The sequence below is a fragment of the Bombina bombina genome, chromosome 9 (genome assembly GCF_027579735.1).
Source record: "Bombina bombina isolate aBomBom1 chromosome 9, aBomBom1.pri, whole genome shotgun sequence".
NCBI classification, from domain to species: Eukaryota; Metazoa; Chordata; class Amphibia; order Anura; family Bombinatoridae; genus Bombina; species Bombina bombina.
This window is the reverse complement of record NC_069507.1, coordinates 98,406,994-98,421,558: the sequence shown is the minus strand read 5'-3', so window position 1 is coordinate 98,421,558 and position 14,565 is coordinate 98,406,994. Positions and strand designations below refer to the sequence as shown.

Sequence of the window (14,565 nt, the reverse complement as noted above, 5' to 3'; positions counted from 1 at the left end):
CTATTGATCTATCTATCTAATCTATGTATCTATCTATCTATCAAATCTATCTATCTCGTGGCCGGACTGTTATCTGACAGCCACTTGTGTTTCGGCCAAATGTCCGTCGGCTAAAAGTCCGGCCACATCCAAAAATTGGTATGGAGTATACCAGATTGTCAATGCAGCCTACTGAATTATACAGTGGGACTAGGGTTGCCACCTCGGCCATGTTTTTAGTGGACACTTATGAGTTACACATGCTGCAGGCTATGCAGAGAGGAACATGAATTGCACCCCTGGACAGCATCCAGTGATCTTGGACAGCACTATTCATGTTCGTCCCTGCACACCCTGCAGCATGTGTAACTCATTAGTGTCCAGGAAAACATGGCCAAGGTGGCAACCCTAAGTGGGACTCTTAAAAGACCAATCAACACAGTAGATTTGCATAATCAACAAATGCAAGATAACAAGGCAATTCAACAGCACTTAAACTGAACTTCAAATGAGTAGTAGATTTTTTTTCTGACAATTTTAAAAGTTATGTCTTTTTCCACTCCCCCTGTACCATGTGACAGCCATCAGCCAATTACAAATGCATACACATACCATGTGACAGCCATCAGCCATTCACAAATGCATACACACTTATTCTTGCACATGCTCAGTAGGAGCTGGTGACTCAAAAAGTTTAAATATACAAAGACTGTGCACATTTTGTCAATGGGAGTAAATTGGAAAATGGCATGCTCTATCTTAATAATGAAAGTTTAATTTTGATTGAGTGTCCCTTTAAGGGCTAATGACTACATTTGTCTGTTGTGAGTTTGGATATTTTATGCGTGTCATTTTATCAGTTACATTTGAATAGTGGCTGGGCTTTTTCTGTGTTTTACTTGTATTACACCTGCTGTGGAGAACATATATCATCTTTTGTGTGAAAACTGCACTGGATTCGGACTTACTGGGACTTTTATACAAACTGGACTTTTATATAATATATATATGTAAAAAAAATTTACTGTAGCGGTGGTGCTCTCTTGTTAGGTATTAATGTCCAAAAATTTGTTCTCGTAATTCGTTTGCAAAAGAAATGAACAAATCCGAATTACTGTTATCCAAAATGTGTTCATTAGTTCATGGTTTTACACACCTGTCCTTATACTTCCCTAAAAGGCCAGATATTCAGGATATCTGAACTGGAGCACAGGGGAAAATAATCTGCTGCTTTGTAAACACTGTTATTAACCTGCTCTCACCCGAGGTAATCTTGAAATTCTGGCTTGTTATGGAGGCCTGAAGACAGGTCTGAAAACCCCTGATTTAAATGGAGAAACTAAATAAACCAATTACATTATTAATTTCTTTTTTACATCATAGATTAAAACTTCCAGAATTATTGAATTCAGTATAGAATGTGTATAGAACAGATAAAAAAACAAAGCAGGGCAATGAGCCTAAATACTTCTCATCTCACTACCCAAATCACTTTCATAGCAGTAACCCTAAAAAAAAAAAAAAAGGTTAAAAAAGGTTAACAGAGTTAGTATACTCCTACACAAATCAGCTCCATTTGAACTCCTACACAAAGACCAGGATGAGGAGGGTAGATACTTGGGTTTACATGGTCTCCTATATGGGAAACCAATCACACTAGTTAACATATACGCTCCAAACACGAACCAAGCCTCTTTCTTCCAACGCATTACCAATTCCATACTCATGTACCTGAAGGGTCCACTTATTCTGGCAGGTGATTTCAACCTACCGCTGGATCCGAAACTGGACAGTACTAACCAAAATCTAAAACTTCCTAGAACTATACTACATTCTGTCTGGAACAACTTATCGCTACTTACCCTACACGACACATGGAGGCACTTACATCCACTGAAACTTGATTATACATTCTTTTCTAACCCAAACAAATCCTATTCCAGAATAGATTATATCATGGTAGACAACCTGTCCTTACTGAATCTACGCCATTTCTGTATCAACCCTATTAGTTGGACAGACCATTCAGCCGTTATCTGTTCCATTTTCTGGCCCTAGATCCCTATCCGTCCCTTCCAATGGAGGCTCAATGAATCTTTGCTGTCAGATCCCTTGATATCATTAGATGTAGAGAAGGCCCTCCAGGAATATTTTTCCATAAATTCCCCTGGGGCGACCACACCAATTAATTCCTGGGAAGCACATAAGTGTGTCATCAGAGGTAAACTAATGAAACACAAAGCCATTAAAAACAAACAGAGACAGAAATATCTCACGCTCACACAAGAAATAAACAAATTAGATTACTCTCACAAACGACATCCTACGGACTTAAGACATTCAAAACAAACTTTGGCCAGACAACAGCTCAATGACCTACTAGACATTAAAGCTCAGAATACTGCATTTCTCCTACTCCAAAAATATTTTATACAAGGGAATAAACCAGGCAGGCTACTGGCTAGAGCTCTTAAGAGTAAACAATCCTTATCATATATACATTCATTAACGACCAATAAATCCACAAAGACTACAAACTCCAAAACCATAGCCAATGAGTTTTGTAATTATTATAATAAACTTTATAACCTACACCCTTACCGACCACAGAGGACCACATTCAACTATGTAATAAATATTTGGACCAGCTCCAACTTCCTCAGATCCACCCCGAACATCTTCACCTCTTAAGCCAAGCTATTACTCCTCAGGAACTAGATGATGCTATAAAGTCCCAGATGGCTTCAGTAACTTTTACTACAAAATATATAAACAAACTCTGCCCCCCCCCATTTTAAATCTTTTTAAATTTATAGGCCCAGATTGTATATTCCCTCAAAGCATGCACTTATCACAGTTTTGCCCAAGCCGGGTAAATTGACAGACTCTCTATCTAACTTTAGACCCATATCTTTGTTAAACGTTGACCTCAAAATTTATTCCAAGATCCTAGCCAATCGACTAAACCTATCACTCCTATACTTGATTCATAATGACCAAACTGGGTTCATACTGCAGAGAGAAGCTAAGGACAACACAGTTAAAGCACTACATTTACTCCAATATTCCCACCGACAGAAAACCCCGACCCTGTTCATTTCCACAGATGCCAAAAAGGCGTTCGACCGACTGGACATTTTTGACATGCACCCTCCATAAATTTGGCCTAACCAAAGAATTCATATCTAAAATTACCGCCCTATACACTGTCCCTTCGGCTAAAATCAAGGTAAACGGCCTCTTATCCGACTCCTTCCCAATCCGAAACAGCACGTGTCAGGGATGCCCCCTTTCACCCTTGTTGTTTGTCCTCTCTATGGAGGTTCTAGCTACCATCTTACGTACCTCAAACCTAGTAGAGGGCATCAAAATCAAAACTTCAGAATATAAACTGGCCTTATTCGGAGATGACCTCCTCATGATGCTCACAAATCCTGTGAGCTCCCTTACAGCTGCCCACTCAATTCTCAAAAAATATGGCGTTGTGTCCAACTTCTCTATCAACTTTGAGAAATCAGACATCCTCCCAGTCCACATCAATCAGGCAGATCTAACATCCCTCCAACATATTGCCCCATTTACGCTAAAGACTCAGTCTCTTAAATACCTAGGCATACATTTATCCCCAATTCAAGCTGATTTAATCAAACTTAATTATGACACCTTAACCTCGAATATACTTTCAAACACCACAAAGTGGTCTCCTAAATCAATATCCTGGTTGGGCAGAATCGGGGCAGCTAAAATGACATTACTTCCCAAAATCTTATATGTCTTACAGACTGTCCCCATCCCTCTCCCAAAATCCACGATCCCAAAACTCCAATCAATCATTAATGCATACATCTGGAAATCCAAGCCACCTAGGATTGCCAAATCAACCCTATACAGACACCCTACCCAAGGGGGCATGGGGTCCCCAATGTACGTGAATATAGAAATGCCATATTCCTTTCCAGGATTATAGATTGGTGCACCACAATAAACAATGGGTCAAACTCGAGCATGAACTTTCAGACTGCCCTCAGTTGGGATCCTCCTGTTGGACGGATAAAAACCGATCCAAGATCAAGCACTCTAATAACCCAATCATTAGCGAGACCTATAACACTTGGCTGAAAACGGTCAAAACACACCCTAGCCTGCCCACAATCCCTTCCCCACTAACGCCCACATTACAGTATGATAGCTTCCCACCAGGACTAACTTTCACTCCCACAGGCACTAGGGATATCCACCTTTTGATGCCTGCTTATATCTTGACAGAGGGGGGTAGCTTACTACCTAGAAAATCTATTGCACTACTTGGCGAAGGAATTTTTAATAAGTGGTTCCGATATCACCAACTCAGCCACTATTTACAGACAACACATGTGACGAGACCAATCTCGCCACTGTGCATTGGAGGAGCCTGGTTGCCCGCCTGCTGCCTTTAGACTATGGCCCCATGTTGAAACGCTTGCTTTTCCCCTGCAGAGACACGAAAGCCGGGTCATTCAGTACTTGCCCTATTTGAACAGTGATACCCCAGCTAGCTATGCCATGTAGCACATTTGTATAACGAAAGACTTTGGCTCCATGGCAATTGAACTGTATTTCTCTGCCTGTGATAATTACATCAACCATTGTGTAAGGTAATTGTATCAACCATTGTGTAAGGTAAATGCATCAACCATTGTGTAAGGTAATTGTATCAACCATTGTGTAAGGTAACTGCATCAACCATTGTGTAAGGTAACTGCATCAACCATTGTGTAAGGTAACTGCATCAACCATTGTGTAAGGTAATTGCATCACCCATTGTGTAAGGTAATTGCATCACCCATTGTGTAAGGTAATTGCATCACAGGCAGAGGGGATGATTTTGTGTGGGAGTGTCTGAGAGTATTGTATGTGTTTATTGGTTGTTTTACAAAACCCTGTGGGTGGTACTAATGTGTAAGAATGTGTATATAAGAACAATAAACCCACAGCTCTTGCTGATTCCTGTTTTACCCTTAAGATGGAGCTTGGTCTCATGTTTGGGGGAAATTGCTACTTTGGATTATTCTTTTGCCTGTTCCAGGAGAGAAGGATTTCGTGTATTTTCCCTGTTCAGTGTATTAACTGGGTTTGTGTGTTGCTATTCCCGTATTAAGGGCATCTTTCATCTGGTATTAACCCTCGATATCAGGGTTATACCGTTACAACACATATGCTTTTTCTAACCAGACAACGCACGCAGTTCGAGATTTTGTTTAGCTCATCCTCACCTAATCTCCACACAATTTCACGAACCTATAAATTATTGACTACATCAGCTGAAACAGATCTACCAAATTTCACAAAAGCATGGAATAGAGACTTAACGTTTTTAATCCCAAATACAGAATGGCACTCAATTTTTAAAGCTATAAAAAAGTCAGCACACTCAGCCAAACTCATAGAAACAAACACAAAATTGCTAACAAGGTGGTATCTCACCCCACAGAGACTCAAATACCTCTTCCCTGGTTCGTCTAGCTGCTGTTGGAGACAGTTTAGGGGTGAAGGCACCCTGTTCCACATCTGGTGGGCTTGTCCCAAAATTCAAGTATTTTGGACAACTATTATCTCATATATTCAAAATACTGTTGGCACTCCATTACCACATGACCCAATGATATATCTATTCCACAAATACCCCAAACTTAATTCCAAATTGCATTTTACATTGTTACAAATAATGATTAATAGCGCTCACCAATTAATCCCGAGAATGTGGAAAAAAGAATCAGTTCTTACCCTAACAATGGGATCCAAAAGATTCAGCTCAACCTAAAGCTAGAAAGATACCAATATCTTTTACTAAACAAACTGGACACTCATGCAGAAATTATGTTCCTCTGGGACACCAGATCCACATAAAGGTTTCAACATGACTCTTTTTTTAAATAATGTCCTATGATATGCCAGTCACTTATGACAACCCATGCCTCTAGCCCAAAGTGAAAGTGGGCTCCACATCCTACCCTGGACCCTCACATCCTAGACTCAGACGTTAACACCAGACGACATAATGCATGGCTACTGGACATATTTGCTTAGCTGAAGCTAAATACATACTTACACTTAGACAAGAATAAAAGCAGAGAAACATGGACACTATGACTGTTAATGTTAATTGTTATTAGTTTAATTTGTTATAAAAGAAAAAATCTGGAAATTTATGACCTATACCATTGGGAACTTCACGTTTGTTTGTTAACAGAGCTTCATTAGCAGCACTTTATTGAACTTTTATATGGACTCATTTCTGCATGCTGTAAACGGACTCTATTCCCCGAATGAGGGCGATAATTCTGTTCCTGACTATATCATTGCTTACTGCATTTTCTTTTCTTTTTATCTGACTCATGTAAATAAACAATTTTTCTTTAAAAAAAAAATAAAAAAAATGCATCAATGTTAGTGTCCAATCGAAAAAAAATATTTTGATCCCAAATGTGTCTGTTATACATTTTGCAGTGTGAACAATCAACAATATGTCCAAAGCAGGTAAAAATTGGAGGACTAGTCAAGTATTGGCTTAATATCATTAAAGGCAGAGTCAAGTCAAAATGAAAGTCAAGTCATGATTCAAATAAGGCATGCAATGTTAAACAACTGTCCAATTTACTTTTATCATCAAATTGCTTTGTTCTCTTGGCATTCTTTGTTGAAAGATAAATGTAGGTAGGCTCATAAACTGTTTCTAAACTGTTGAAGGCTGCCCCTTATCTCAGTGCATTTTGACAGGGTTTTTTTTTCGCAGCTAGACAGTGCTAGATCATGTGTGTCATATAGATAACATTGAGTCAGCACTGATTGGCTAAAATGCAAGTCTGTCAAAAGAACTGAGATAAGGGGGTAGTTTGCAGAGGCATAGATACAAGGTAATCACAGAGGTAAAAAGTGTATGTGCAGAACAATGGAATGTGAAATATTCATACTTTCATGTCGGGTTAGCGCTTATGAGAATGAGTTCAAGTTCACTTTTTACTTTAAACTCGCAATATCAGCGCAACAAAATGCGCACAAAAAGTTTAGCTATAAAAATTACAGACACACACAAGAAGATGAAAATAGGGAGACTCCAACAAGACTAATCAGTTAATTAGGAAGGTTAAAGCTCATGCAGAAGAGAAGATAGCACAGTCAGTAAAACATGGGGACAAAACATTCTTTAGATATATCAGTGAAATAAGAAAAATAAGGTAGGAATAGTAAAATTGAAATCAGTTGACGGTAGAATAATAGAAGAAGATAAGCAAATTGCAGACGGTCTCAATGATTACTTCTGTTCTTTTGTCACAAAAGATTGTGAAGATAGAATGTCTACATCAAGGGATGCTACGAAAAATAGAAACAAGCTTAACAGTAATCTTTTTACAGAGGATGAGGTTTTGTTAGCATTATCAAAAATAAATGTTAAAAAGGCAGTGGGTCCTGATAATATTCATCCAAGGGTTTTAAAAGAACTTTGATCAGTGCTAACTGTCCTATTAACTGATCTGTTTAATCAGTAACTATTAACAGGAGCTGTCCCAGATGATTGGAGAATAGTAAATGTAATACATCTTCATAAAAAAATGTATTACATCTGGTAACTACAGTCCAGTTAGTTTAATTTCAGTAGTAGGGAAATTATTGGAAAGCCTCTAAAAAGAAAGAATTATGACTTGCATAAAGACAAACAATTTAGAGGACCAAAATCATCATGGTTTTACTTCAGGGAGATCATGTCAGACTAATCTAATTGACTTCTTTGATTATGTAACAAAAGTATTAGACAAGGGTGGAGCAGTTGATGTAGCATATCTAAATTTCAGCAAAGCATTTGACACCATCCCACACAATAAACTAATTCACAAACTGTATCTCCTTGGTCTAGATTCAAAAATTGTGAACTGGGTGTCTTAGTAAATGGAATTCATTCAGCAGAGGGGGCTGTTATTAGTGGTGTTCCTCAGGGGTCAGTTCTGGGGCCTGTTTTGTTTAACATATTTATCTGTGATATCAGCAAAGGGCTACAAGGGAAAGTATGTCTGTTTGCAGATGATACAAAAAATTGTAACAGAGTGGATGTTCCAGGGGGGTAGACAAAATGAGAAGTGATATACAACAATTGGAGGATTGGACAAACGACTGGGATCTAAAGTTTAACACAGCAAAGTGTAAAATTATGCATTTAGGGAAGAAAAATCCAAATGTTAATTACAGACTCAATGACACTTTACTGACTGTTACAGATGAGGAACAGGACTTGGGAATTATTATTTCAGATGCTTTAAAACTTAGTAAACAATGTAGTAATGCAGTGAGTTAGGCTAGAAGAATGCTTGGATGTATTGGTAGAGGTATTTGCAGCAGAAATAGTAAGGTTCTTATGCCACTTTATAGATCATTAGTTAGGCCTGATCTTGAGTATTGTGTGCAGTTCTGGAGGCCATGGGCGCGATCCGATATACGGCGTAGTTTGCGGCGCAAGCGAGGGAACCCGCGTCGCCCGCAGTTTCAGCTCGCAACTCGAGCTATCCAATATACGGCGCCGTCAGATGCTAACGTGCCGTAAGTCGGATAAACCAGCGATGTCCATAAATCTGCGCAAGTACAAATTTCTGGCGTCGCCAGTGACTTGCGCCACATTAGAAACTGCCGGCGCCTACAAAACCTGACTAAAGTATGAAATCACCCGCACTGTCTAACACGCCTCCAAACATAGCGCGACACGTCTAATCCTCTATCCCCCCTCACTATCCTAACAATAAAAAAGTTATTAACCCCTAAACCGCTGCTCCCGGACCCCGCCGCCACCTAATAAAGTTATTAACCCCTAAACCGCCGCTCCCGGACCCCGTCGCCATCTACATAAACTAACCCCCTACTGTGAGCCCCTAAAACCGCCACCATCTAACTGATCTATCCCCTAATGTGAACCCCTAAAACCGCCGCCATCTACCTTATCTATCCCCTAATGTGAACCCCTTACACCGCCGCCATCTACCTTATCTATCCCCTAATGTGACCCCTTACACCGCCGCCACCTATATAAAAAATATGAACCCCTAATCTAATATCCCTAAAGTAATAAGTTCTATTACCAGCCCTTAAAAGGGCCTTTTGCAGGGCTTTGCCCCAAAGTAAACAGCTGTTTTGCCCTATAACCTGCCCTCCCTACACCGCCGCCACCTATATTAATAGTATTAACCCCTAATGTAAGCTCCTTACACCGCCGCCATCTATATTAAAATTATTAACCCCTAATTTAATCTACCTACCCCGCCGCCAGCTATATTATCTATATTAACCCTAAGTATATTATAGTTAATATAGTTATTACATTATATATATTAACTATATTAACCCTAATTATATTAGGGTTAATATAGTTACTATAGTATTTATATTAACTATATTAACTCTATCTAACCCTAACACCCATAACTAAATTCTTATTAAATAAATCTAATTCATATTATAAACTAAAATATTCCTATTTAAATCTAAATACTTACATATAAAATAAACCCTAAGATAGCTACAATATAATTAATAATTACATTGTAGCTATGTTAGGGTTTATATTTATTTTACAGGTAAATTGTTAATTATTTTAACTAGGTATAATAGCTATTAAATAGTTATTAACTATTTAATAGCTACCTAGTTAAAATAATTACCCAATTACCTGTAAAATAAATCCTAACCTAAGTTACAAATACACCTACACTATCAATAAAGTAAATAAACTACAAATATCTATCTAAAAATACAATTAAATAAACTAAACTAAATTACAAAAACAAACAAACACTAAATTACAAAAAATAAAAAAAATTACAAGATTTTAAGCTAATTACACCTATTCTAAGCCCCCTAATAAAATATTAAAGCCCCCCAAAATAAAAAAAATTCCCTACCCTATTCTAAATTAAAAAAGTTCAAAGCTCTTTTACCTTACCAGCCCTTAAAAGAGCCTTTTGCGGGGCATGCCCCAAAGAAAACTGCTCTTTTGCCTGAAAAAAAAACACAATACCACCCCCCAACATTACAACCCACCACCCACATACCCCTATTCTAAACCCACCCAAACCCCCCTTAAAAAAACCTAACCCTACCCCCCTGAAGATCTCCCTACCTTGTCTTCACCCAACCGGGCCAAACTCCTCATCCGACCTGGGCGATGTCTTTATCCAAGCGGCAAAGAAGAAGTCTTCATCCCGGCGATGTCTTTATCCAAGTGGCAAAGAAGAAGTCTTCATCCCGTCAGCCAATCAGATTCAAGTTCAATCCGATTGGCTGAACCAATCAGCCAATCGGATTGAACTTGAATCTGATTGGCTGATTCAATCAGCCAATCAGATTTTTCTACCTTAATTCCGATTGGCTGATAGAATCCTATCAGCCAATCGGAATTCGACGGACGCCATCTTGGATGACGTCATTTAAAGGTACCTCATTCGTCGTTCAGTCGTCGGCCGGGATGGAGGCTCCGCTTCGGAGGAGCAAAGAAAGAAGATTGAAGATGCCACTTGATGGAAGATGCTGCCGGATGCTATTATACCTAGTTAAAATAATTAACAATTTACCTGTAAAATAAATATAAACCCTAACATAGCTACAATGTAATTATTAATTATATTGTAGCTATCTTAGGGTTTATTTTATAGGTAAGTATTTAGATTTAAATAGGAATATTTTAGTTTATAATATGAATTAGATTTATTTAATAAGAATTTAGTTAGGGGTGTTAGGGTTAGATAGAGTTAATATAGTTAATATAAATACTATAGTAACTATATTAACCCTAATATAATTAGGGTTAATATAGTTAATATATATAATGTAATAACTATATTAACTATAATATACTTAGGGTTAATATAGATAATATAGCTGGCGGCGGGGTAGGTAGATTAAATTAGGGGTTAATAATTTTAATATAGATGGCGGCGGTGTAAGGGACTTACATTAGGGGTTAATACTATTAATATAGGTGGTGGCGGTGTAGGGAGGGCAGGTTATAGGGCAAAAGAGCCGTTTACTTTGGGGCAAAGCCCCGCAAAAGGCCCTTTTAAGGGCTGGTAATAGAGCTTATTACTTTAGGGATATTAGATTAGGGGCTATTAATATTAATATAGCTGGCGGCGGCATAGGGGGATTAGATTAGGGGTTAATAATTTTTATATAGGTGCCGGCGGTGTAAGCGGTCACATTAGGGATAGATAAGGTAGATGGCGGCGGTATAAGGGGTTCACATTAGGGGATAGATAAGGTAGATGGCGGCAGTTTTAGGGGTTCACATTAGTGGATAGATCAGTTAGATGGTGGCGGTTTTAGGGGCTCACAGTAGGGGGTTAGTTTATGTAGATGGCGGCGGGGTCCGGGAGCGGCAGTTTAAGGGTTAAATACTTTATTAGGGATTGTGGCGGGGGATTGCGGTTGACAGGTAGATAGACGTTGCGCATGCGTTAGGTGTTAGGTTTTATTTAGCAGGTAGTTTAGGTAGTTACGGGGCTCCAATAGTCAGCGTAAGGCTTCTTACGGCTGCCTTTTGTGGCAAGGTGAAAATGGAGTAAGATTTCTCAATTTTCGCCACGTAAGTCCTTATGCTGTATATTGGATACCAAACTGCGCGGGTTTGGTATACCTGCCTATGGCCCAAAAAACTACGTGCAACGGCAGAAATATACGGGCGTAACTTCTAGGTTACGCCGTATATAGGATACCAAACCCACGCAGATTTTGGCGTCGCCGGCTTTTGCGGGCGCCGATTTTTATTGGATCGAGCCCCAGATCTTCAGAAGGATATTAACAATCTTGAATCTGTGCAAAGAAGGGCTACCAAAATGGTACATGGTCTAAAAAATAAAACTTACCAGGATAGGCTCAATGACCTAAATATGTATAGCTTAGAGGAGAGATGGGAAAGAGGTGATATGATAGCAACTTTCAAGTACGCTAAACGGCTTGGTAAAACTGAGGCTGTGGGTATTTTACATAAAATGGAAAATTCAAGAACATGGGGTCATGATCTCAAGCTGAAGGATAGTAGATTCAGGAGTAATTTGAGGAAGCACTTCTTTACAGAAAGAGTGATTGATTTATGGAATAAACTTCCTGAAGAGGTAGTAGCGACAAACACTGTGGGGGACTTTAAAAATGCATGGGACAAGCATGAGGCTATCCTACAAACTAGATAGGTTTATAATTTTAGGTAATATCAGGCAGACTTGCTGGGCTTATGGCTCTTATCTACCGTAAATATCTATGTTTCTAGGTTTACTTCTAGTGCTATTAGCGCTATAGTGGAAGCGCAAAAATCCCAGAGGCAGAACTTTTTTTCACTTTCTGCGATGAGATTTTTTTTAAGTAAAACATTTTCTGCAGGTCATTTTGAAATGAAATTCAATTTATATTAGGCAGCTACACTAAAGCACCATCTCAGCTGCAATGTGTTGACTAACACGGGGAATAAAGCAAATCCACGAGAGCCAGTCCTGCTCAATATTTGACTGTTCCCTTCAAACAGCGCTTTGCTATGGCAGCACTGTGTTATGGAAAACTTACACAGTGCTGCCAGAGCACAGTACTGTTTGAAGAGAACAGCATGATGTCGTACAATAAGCCTACTTACTTATACCATGTATTGGGAATATAAAAAGCACATAGTTTTAGAACATTTTTATTTTGCCCCTTTTTCATGTAATTTAACTCTGAAAATTGAGCAATTTCTAATTGTTAGAACTTAAACTGCACCCTACTGACTTCTAAATGCTAATTCTGCTATATATGTGGCATTAATGGGCTTTATCAGAAAACAGCTGCAAAACAATGCACTCCATACTAACATTATAGCAGGGGCTAGCCTTGTTGTCTGTGGACTAAAGCCCTGATTGGCTCCTCCAAGGCAAATGGTGGGCTGAGTTTGGGTTTTAATAAATAATTTCAGTAAAAAGGATGTTAATTCGTTTTAAAAACATTAAGTGTGAAAAGGAAGATAGAAGCGCATAAAGATACAACCCAATCTTGCTAAGGCTCTGATTAACCCCTCAAGTTAAACTAGAAACATAAAACTGTATACAAAAGTGAGACAGCACTAATAAAAGCTAAAGATTAACGGGTCTGAAGAACAAAATTAAGTTATAAAATTAATCTTTTTAATGCATAAACAATAAATTCAAAAGAATATAAAACAATCTTGCAAGTGGGACAATGTACTAATTAAAACTTGTTAGGGACGTTTCCCAATGCGAGGATGCTTTGCATATATATGTAAAATACAGCTAAGACTTATAGCACAGCTGCACAGATTGCTTAAAGAAACAAGGTTGCTACACAGAGTACAAGTATAAAACAATGTAGCCACTGGTTAGCTGGCAAATATAAAATGATTACACTAAGTGCAAATATAAAACAATTGTAGCCTAGAAGAGATATGAGAACCAAAGTGTTAAAAAAGTAATAATATTTTAACCATTTGTTGGATGAAGCGCTTGTTACGCCCCAAAAAAGCAAAGTCACCAAAAAATCAAGCAGGTTAATGCATGTATCTTTATAAGGCTATTCTCAGCATCTGATTATTGGTGACTCAGTAGCTGATCCTTGCTTTCCTCTGCGGTGTACACCATACACATAGAGAGTTTTGTGCCTGGGAAAGAAAAAGAGGATTTACCTCTGTGGCAAAATGTTGCAATTTTCTTAGCCTTCTGTGATGTCCGAAATTCAATGGTAGATCCTCTTGTATCCCCTTCAGTGGGTCAGTGCACTAAACCCAATGGGGTAGATCCTAGAGGTTGTTACAGATGTTTGGTGTAATACACCAACTTTCTTCAGTCTGCTAAAATGGCCAGTGGTCTTGGAGTGATTACAGTCCTGGTCAACGCGTTTCACCTATGTAAGGCTTTATCAAGACATGTATGGTGTAGTCACTCCAGGATTTAAAAAGGCCTCTCTTTGTTCCAATTGGTTGGCCTATTAAGGATTCTTTGTGTAAAGGTGGAATTTGACATTCTGCTTTTAAGGTGGAAGTTTTATCGCTCTCCTTGTGGATCATTTCAGATGCTATTTGGTCTCATATCTTTTTTAAATAAAACATAATCAGTCTCATATCTGCTTTCTAAAAACTATATATCGAAAAGTTCCATTTAGCTAACAATACACATTTTAATGTTACTATATGCAACAGGAGTTAGTCATATATTGATAAATTGGTTGCTCTTTGGCTAACCCAAATAAAATAGTTGTGTATATATTTTCAATCACAGTGATATAATACATTATATTGAGGCTATAGTGTATTTTGTTACTAATCTTAGTATTCCTTGTTCATAAGTATTGGTTAAAATATCCATCTGTTTCTATTTTAGATAGTAAATTCACATATTCACATCAACCTGTATCATTAACATATATTTACTATGGGCTATTATCCTCCATCTTCAGAATATTTGTCAAATGAATAGTCATAGGAATGCAAAATCTTCTATGATTCAAAAATACAAGTTTTTTCAATTAATATTTCAGTATCTTTCTCAGGGGGCATATATATATATACACTGTGTGTATATATATATATATATATAT

The 14,565-nt window shown here is 38.1% G+C and overlaps 1 protein-coding gene across 1 annotated transcript in view; it reads right to left on the bottom strand.

Moving 5' to 3' along the window:
* LOC128639980 (solute carrier family 22 member 15-like) overlaps positions 1-14,565 on the bottom strand; it is a 747,078-nt gene that overhangs the window by 164,697 nt on the left and 567,816 nt on the right. The window lies entirely within an intron of this gene.